This window comes from Pan troglodytes, chromosome 8 (assembly GCF_028858775.2).
Source record: "Pan troglodytes isolate AG18354 chromosome 8, NHGRI_mPanTro3-v2.0_pri, whole genome shotgun sequence".
Taxonomy (NCBI): Eukaryota; Metazoa; Chordata; class Mammalia; order Primates; family Hominidae; genus Pan; species Pan troglodytes.
The window spans coordinates 22,836,986-22,844,136 of record NC_072406.2 but is presented as its reverse complement, the minus strand read 5'-3'; the positions used below and the strand labels follow the sequence as shown (position 1 = coordinate 22,844,136).

At 37.2% G+C, this 7,151-nt stretch overlaps 1 pseudogene; it reads left to right on the top strand.

Moving 5' to 3' along the window:
- The first annotated feature begins 530 nt into the window (after positions 1-530).
- Positions 531-4,133, top strand: LOC134807218 (protein GVQW1-like; annotated as a pseudogene).
- Positions 4,134-7,151: the final 3,018 nt, after the last annotated feature.

Here is a 7,151-nt window from a genome sequence, read left to right as displayed (position 1 = left end):
ATAAAATATATTGCCTGACTTCTAGCATATTCTACAGACCAATATTGTTTTTATTACAGAGCTATAGTTGATAGTCTAGCTTTAAGATTATTCCTATGCATGAAGTATGTGGTTCATGTGGAATCCCAGCATAATTATTTGGCAGACAACACATTTCTACATTTTGATGCATTTGCATTCACTTATTTTCTAAATATTTGCTTTCACTGCCTATTAATGTGCTAGCACCACTCTAAGCACAAGGAATATATACATAGCTGTGAAGAAATCGATCAAACTCCCTACCCACATGGAGCTTTCATTATAATGAAGGGGAGACAGAAAGTTAAAAACAGATTCAAAATTATACCATATATTAAAAGGAGATTGTTATCATGAAGGAAAATAAAGCAGAAAGGGGTGGAATGTAAGGTATCCTGGGAGTCTTACAATTTTTAATAAAGCAGCCAAGAAAGTGACTTTTGAGCAGAGAATTGCAAGGATGTGAGGGGAAGTGAAACACTGAGCCATGTAGATACCAGAGCGAGAGCATGCCAGATAGAGACAAAATCAATCATGAGGCCCTAAAGCAAAAATGTGCTGGGCAGGTTTTTTGGAAAGGTAAGGAGAGCAGGATGTTCAGAGAAAAATGAAAGATGATAGGATGGAAGTTTGAAAGAGGGCCCAGAGAGGAAATAAAGGATACACTTTCAGGGCTTTGCAGGAGACTGGAGAATTTTGGCTTTTGTTCTGAATGTGATGAATTGCCATTGGAGGCTTTTAAGAGGAGAAGTGTCCATCTGAATTACCATTTAAAAGAATAACTCTGGGTGCTGGGTTGAGAATAAGCTATGGGTGATGGGGCAGTGGTAGCAGCAGGAAGAAAAGGCTCCTTATTACAATAGGCTCTTGTAGTACTTGAGGCAAGAGATGTTGATGTCTCGAATCAGAGCAGTAACCATAGAGGTGGTAAAGATGATTAGATTCTAGACATTTTTTGAGGGTATAACTGATGTGTTTGAAAGAAAGACAGAAGTCCAAGGCTTTTGACCTATACACTGCAAAGGTTGTCTTGAAGTTAACTGATATGGAGAAAACAACTCTTGGGGTAAGTTTGAGATGAGGATCTTCTGGTAGATTGAACGTGTGGGGTGTGGGGTGAAAGATGAACAAGGAAAGAATGATGTAAAACTCGGTGGATGCATGAAAAAGGCCCCAGGAGGGTCCACATCTACATTTGTGCATAGCATTCACTCCACTGGCTGTAAGAAGATAATATAAAAATAACCAAAGATAGCTTTTTAAATTATTTATATTATTGAACTGTTGAACAAAGCAGAAAATGATGAAAGATAAAATTATCCATTTTATGTAAAAAACAATCTTTTTATTACAACTAATGTACAGGCTAAAATACCCACACATTTCTCTGCAGTAGGCATAGAAGGCCACATTATCTTAATCTGAAATGGAATGGATGTCTATGTTAATTCATTAGTCACTTTGTGTAAAGATGCTATCTCTGTTTCTAGAATCTGTAGATTGGATTATTGAATAATTAGAATGTAAGCTGCAGACGTCATGATACTTTGCTCATCAGTAGTTTGGTCTGCATTTCCTAAGAATTAGGATAGCTTCTGCATAACCACAATACAATGATCACAACCAAGAAACATGACAATGATCCAATATTTTCTAATTATGCCATCTATATTCAAATTGCTTCAGCTGCCCAAAAGTGTTTGTTCATTGTTTCAATCTGAGATACAGAAAGGATCACACTTTACATTGTTGGGGGGGGGGCGGTTTCTCTTAAATCTAGAAAAGCTCTACTGCTTTTTCATGACACTGACATTTATGTAGAGTTCAAAGACCGTGTCTTAAGAACGCCTTTGAATTTGTTGGATTATTTCCTCTGAACTCTTCTCAGATTTACATACTGTCAATACTACTACACAGGTGTCATATACTTCCTGGTGCACCATATCAGGAGGCACATATTGCCAATTTTTCCCATTATTGACAATAGTAAACACCACGAATAAATGGTAAAATAATTATTTTCAGATTTTATAATTGTAAAAATACCTCTTCCTTTTCTAGTTAATGAGCTATTATTTATGGATGGACACCTTGTGAATGTTGAATAATGCCCTCTTACCCAACAAATTCTCATCCAATGCTATTAGCATCCATTAATTATCTGAATCAAATATTATATTGGTGATTGCACAATGATATTTTCTAAGTCTATCATTCAGTCTATGTTTATTAACTGGCATTTCTCTTCATTTTCTTTTAAGCCTATCACTATGAACTCCTGTGTTATAATTCATTAATACTAAACTATTATGATTCCTTTTTCAGGCTTTTGATCAAAGCAGTTTTTTACACTATTATTTTGAGTTAATGTTTTTTTTTTTTTTTTTTTTTTTTTGAGACGGAGTCTCGCTCTGTCGCCCAGGCTGGAGTGCAGTGGCGCGATCTCGGCTCACTGCAAGCTCCGCCTCCCGGGTTCACGCCATTCTCCTGCCTCAGCCTCCCGAGTAGCTGGGACTACAGGCGCCCGCTACCACGCCCGGCTAATTTTTTGTATTTTTAGTAGAGACGGGGTTTCACCGTGTTAGCCAGGATGGTCTCGATCTCCTGACCTCGTGATCCACCCGCCTCGGCCTCCCAAAGTGCTGGGATTACAGGCGTGAGCCACCGCGCCCAGCCGAGTTAATGTTTTATATATTTTTGAATACGTAAATATTTACATGGTTGAAAATTTAAAGCTATGTGAAACTGTAAATTGATAGAAGTACCACTCACATTCCTATTCCTCCATTCCTTTTTCAACTATCTGCCATAGGTAACCATTTTTACTAATTAATGATTTCTCAGTAGTTCCTGATTTTGTCTATCTGTTTGATTTTACAAATATAAGCAATCATGCATTTTTAAATATTTTCCTGTTTTATACACAACAATGGGCATTCCTTATATAATGTGTGTACTAGTTCTTTTTCAGTTATCAATTCCTGGACATATTTTATTGTCTCACTCTCTCTCTCTTTTTACATTTGTAATATTTCATTGTTAGTATATGCCATCATTTATTCAACCATTGTCTCTCTCTAATATTTTGCTTTTATAAATAATGTTGAATACGTTGTTTTGTATTTGTAAAGATGTATCTTCAGGTAAACTTCTAGACGTGGGTTTTCTGGGTAAAACGGTAAACGCAAAACGAATTTCTTATAGTTTACTGAATTCTCTCCATAGACATTGTTCTGTTTTGTTACACTCCCACAGGTAAGTACGTCAGTGCCCATATACTGATAGTCATTTAAGAAAGTTTCCTAATATTTTATGGGAGAAATCACTTATTATAAAGTTAATTATGTAGGTCTTTGAGAGAAAAAGCAAGTACTAGTAGCCAGGAAATCACTGAAAGAGAAGAGAAATGATGAGGTATAATACAAATAGGTATTAAAACATATACATTCTCTGTAATATAAAAAGCTTAGTTTTGCCACATGAATAGACAGATCTCTATGTAAGCAATGACCCATCAAGACCAGCACGCATATATCATACTTTAAAAAACACCGCTTCTGAAAGTACACTTTAGCTAAATTGTTTCACATGTGTACAAGAAGATGCATACAAGAATATACATAGCAACTCTATTCAAAACAGCCAAAACCTAGGAAGAGTCAAAATGTACATTGCAATAAAAAATATTTAAAAACTGATACAATTTTATATGGCAGACAGAATGAATGAGGATACATTTATACATGGAATAACATGGGTGAATCTTAGAAACAATAATGTTGAATGGAAAAAGCTAAACTCAGAAGACTAAAATGGCAAGATACTAGTTTTATAAAACAAAAGAAGCAAAATCAAATTATACATATTTTAAGTTGTGTAATGTTTAGTAACTTTTTTTTTTTTTTTTTTTTTTTGAGACGGAGTTTCATGCTCTTATTGCCCAGGCTGGAGTGCAATGGTGCAATCTTGGCTCACCGCAAACTCTGCCTCTCAGGTTCAAGCAATTATCCTGCCTCAGCCCCCTGAGTAGCTGGGATTACAGCCATGCGCCACCACTCCCAGCTAATTTTTTATTTTTAGTAGAGATAGGGTTTCTCCATGTTGGTCAGGCTGGTCTCGAACTCCTGACCTCAGGTGATCTGCTGCCTTGGCCTCCCAAAGTGCTGGGATTATAGGCATGAGCTACCGCACCCGTCCTGTTTTTTCAAATAGCTAAAAAATGTTAAATAAAATATTTAGAAAAGTGGCTGCCTTAAGGAGAGATAAGGAACCAGAAGAAAATACACCAGTAGTTTCAGTAAAAATGGACCAGTAGTTTCAGCAAGAATAACGACTTAGTTTTAAAATTATATGGTGGGTTTATCAGTAACTTTTGTTTTTATGGTTTGTAATTTTTACATATATTATGTAATGGGCATGACTAGTTCTTTGCTCTTCAAGATCCCATTGATTGTTTCACTATGCTTCTTCTCAGGCTTTTGTATCCTGTTAATTTTAAGAGCCCTTAACTCTGACTGCCTTTGATAATTGCCATTATCCTAATGGAATCACGTTAGTTACGTGCACACAATCAGAGGTACCTGAGATTCATTTCCCCCTGGGGTGGCCTTTAACTAACAGAGAAAAATCAGTGAAAAGATAAACTGGTTCTGCAGGACATCGCTATCTCCTTTCCTAATTCCGCTTCCTATTCCTGACCTCCAATATTGGTATAGATTAGGATCTAGTCTTTGGTCTTCTTCCCTTTGTTATCTATATTCAGTCTTTCAGTGAATAAATGGACTCTGATGGTTATATGATCATCATCTCAAAATTATATCTTTTGTTTAAAACTCTACACCAGCTTCAGACTTGTACTTCTGTCTGCATGGTGAACACCTCCTTTTGGATGTTTAATAGACCCTTCAAATTCAACGCATCTCACCGTGAGAACCGAATGTTCCTTCTAAATGTACTTTTTCACAATGTTCCTATTTTAGTTTATTGCTCCGAGCTCCTCAGGCCAAGCCAACAGAAAATTTTGGCAACTTCCCCTGTGCCAGAAAGGGTTAGCTCCTTACAGGGGGGGTTGTTCAAACCCTGCACATTCCAAAGAAAGGCTTGTCTTCAGGACTAGTCCTTGCTCCTGGAATATAACCTCTGAGCCCTTGGAATACTCTGTCTGCTAAGATTGTTTTTGGATGCTTGAGAATTCAGGCCATACTGTACCAGCATGACCAAATAAGTTTGTCCTAAGAATGTGATTTATGGCGAATAACCTACTTTTGTTCTGAAGAGCTGAAGTCAGGCATGCAGGTGCGGTGCACCTATGTGGGTGGCCCCCAATTAAAAACCCTGGCAGTGAGGCTCAAGTGAGTTTCCCTGGTTGGCAACACATCACATGTGTTGTCACATTTTGTTGCTGAGAGAATTAAACATGTGACAGCCATAGGGGCAAACACTTGGGAGCTTGGCCTGGCTTCTCCTGGACTTGGCTACATGTGCCTTTTCCTTGGTGATTTTGCCACAGATTCTTTAGCTACAGTAAACTGTAACTATGACCATGACTGATACTGAATCCTGTCAATTCTTCTAGTCAACCATTTGAATATGAGGGTGGTCTTGGAGACCCCAAAAGACGTCTCCATTTAAAATATATTCAAAGGTTGAACCACTTCTCCCCAAGTACTTTGCTACTAAATATGTCCATGTCACCATCATTTCTCATCTTGATTACTAAAATAGCTTCCTGGTAGGGGCCTCAGCTTGTACTGTTGATCCTATTTTATTCTCAACACAGTAGTCACTGTGATTCTTGTAAAACATAAGCCAGTTCTGGGCGAGGTGGCTCACGCCTGTAATCCCAGCACTTTGGGAGGCCAAGGCGGGTGGATCACAAGGTCAGGAGATCGAGACCATCCTGGCTAACACTGTGAAACCCCGTCTCTACTAAAAATACAAAAAAAAAAAAAAATTAGCCAGGCGTGGTGGCAGGTGCCTGTAGTCCCAGCTACTCGGGAGGCTGAGGCAGAGAATGGTGTGAACCCGGGAGGTGGAGCTTGCAGTGAGCCGAGATCGCACCACTGCACTCCAGCCTGGGCGACAGAGGGAGACTCCATCTCAAAAAAAAAAAAAAAAAAAAAAAAAAAAAGTAAGCCAGAGCAACTTCCAGCTATAGGGATTAGCCTTTATTAGACTAAGCTTCCCACCAAGAAAAACTAAAATCTGGATATAATATTAGTAAAATAAGTTTAAGGCATTAAATAATTAAAAGGCAGTGAGAATTGAAGGGCCATGATCTTGAAGATAAATAAAGTATACAAATGACCTTGGTATTTGGCATGGCTCTCCATCTCAAGGCATTTGCTGATTCAGATGCAGCATAGAAGAGGCTGAAAAGTTAAAAAGAGAAGCTGAGTTTTGGAGAAGTGAACAACAGAATGGTGAAGTCAACGAATGGAAAGCCGAAGCCAATAAGCTATGAAGCTGAGCCAAATTTTAAGCCAGATCTTGAGTATTGTGAACTAAAAAAAAATGGAGTTCAAAACATACCGAGGATATCAGACAAAGAAAAAGAAAAAGAAATACGAAAGAAAATGGTATATGTAAACTAAAATATATCTACATTACATTAAAAATAAGCAGTACCCTAAATACTGATTGAAAGGATACACTTTAAATAAAGTAATTAAAAGAAAAATATTGTCAGTCTCTATAAAAAAGAAACTGTACGTTGCTTAGAAGACACAAACACTTAAGTACTACAGAAAAATTGAAAGTAAAAGGATAAAAATAAGTGACATGGAATACTGACCAAGGGAAAGTTGATATTACTGTACTAATATCAGACAAAGTAGACATTTAAACAAAATGCATTGCTAGAGATAAGAGGCTATTTAATAATGACAAGAGTCACTCCAGTACAATGTAACAATTCTAAATTTCTATACATAGCTTAAAAATACATTTCTATGTATAGCTTAAAATACATAAATTTGTTATGAACAAAATTGTGTCCCTTCAAAATTCATATATTGAACCTCTAACCCCCAATATGACTATATGTGGAGATGGGGTCTTTAAGGAAGTAACTAAATAAAATGAAGACATTAGGGTGGCCCTAATCTAATAGAACTGGTGTCCTTAAAAGC